Consider the following 1,582-nt stretch of genomic DNA (forward strand, 5'->3'; position numbering starts at 1 on the left):
CCTCTTGGACGTCCCAAGAGCCCTGTTCTTGAGGCATTACTATTTTTTAATCTGTGTACATGTGCTGTCTGTGCCCCTCAACAATAACATTTAACTATTAACCCCAATTTTGCTAAATAAAAGGATCTGGCTTCCACTAGTCACATGATGCCCATTAACTAATTCTCGACTTTGATGGCAGTGGGCATTGGTTACGAGATCACAAAATGACAACTACTAAGAAAAAGAAAGCTGCATTTAACAGACAATACCAAAAGACCTACTTGAAATATGGCTATATTGCGACAAGTGATTCCCATGCACCAAGCCCGCTCTGCATAATATATGTGGAGACCAGCTCTCCAATGAGGCAATGAAGCCTTCAAAACTGCTTCGTCACTTGGAGACATTAAAAAACAAGCCTTTGGACTAGTTTAAAAGAAAAAAGCAGGAACAACAGGGACAGAAGCCATTACTGAGGGCCTCCACAACAACAAATACAAGTGCACTGAGAGCATCATACTTGGTGGCTAACCGTATTGCTAAGGCTAAAAAGTCATTCACTATTGGTGAAGAATCGATCCTTCCTGCCACTAAAGACATTTGCTGTGAACTTTTCGGAGAGATGGCGGCTGAAACGATAGCACAGGTGCCTCTGTTGGCACCGTCACTCGTTGCATCGAGGAAATAGCAGAGGATATTGAGACACAGTTGTTGGAGAGAATTAATACATGGCCGTGGTACGTTTTGCAGGTTGATGAGTACAGATGTGGACAATAAGGCAATACTACTTGATTATGTGCGATACCTTTATCAGGTGAATATGCATGAGGCTATGTTGTGTGCACTATCGCTGACAGTGAAACCCCATCTCGTCACCCCGACCTTTGACACCTTGTAAGATGTCAGTTTAGTAGGTTGATTTCTCTACCAGGAGTGGGGTTTGAACCCACATGGACAAATGTCCATTGGATTTTAAGTCCAACACCTTCACCACTCGGCCATCCTGGTCCGACTGAGCTGAGTTGCGTAACAGACATATAGTCCAACATCATTACTCTTACTGGGCTTAAGCCCGGGTTGTTTTTCAGAAGCCCGGGGTCTTTTGGACTGTAATTTTTTCATAGTTAGATGCCTGGCTGACAACTGTATAACACAAAAAACACTCACAATATTCGAAGCACATAGTGTACACTGTGGGAATTTACGACTGTGAGTAAATCCCCCTTAATATTGGTATGATCCGAGCTCAGGCACTGAGCGAGGGGGCGGGGGGAGCTGCTGCCTACGAGTGCGCTGTTGGAGAAACGCAGGGAGGCAGGCAGAGAACTGAAGTTTGACCAGGTTCCAAAGCAAATCATTCGTACTGTACAAATATGACGGTGCATCACAAAAGATTGATATCAAACTGATCACTTGACCCATATTATGTTACTTGCTCTTCAAGTGAATCAACAAAAGGTGAAATGAAAAGCCGAACAACAACAATGCTGTTTCTTTAGAGAGTCTCAGCTTACATGTGTGTTTATTTCATATTTTCAGTTGTTTCCCTCCACGGCTAAATAAATCGGTTTCAGTTATGCACTGATATACAAGAATGGAC

At 43.2% G+C, this 1,582-nt stretch overlaps 1 non-coding gene across 1 annotated transcript; it reads right to left on the reverse strand.

The window, feature by feature from the left end:
• Positions 1-907: 907 nt before the first annotated feature.
• Positions 908-990, reverse strand: trnal-uaa (transfer RNA leucine (anticodon UAA)). Its single transcript has one exon. It is a non-coding gene; the product is annotated as a tRNA-Leu (tRNA).
• Positions 991-1,582: the final 592 nt, after the last annotated feature.

The sequence above is a fragment of the Astatotilapia calliptera genome, chromosome 23 (assembly GCF_964374335.1).
Source record: "Astatotilapia calliptera chromosome 23, fAstCal68.1, whole genome shotgun sequence".
NCBI classification, from domain to species: domain Eukaryota; kingdom Metazoa; phylum Chordata; class Actinopteri; order Cichliformes; family Cichlidae; genus Astatotilapia; species Astatotilapia calliptera.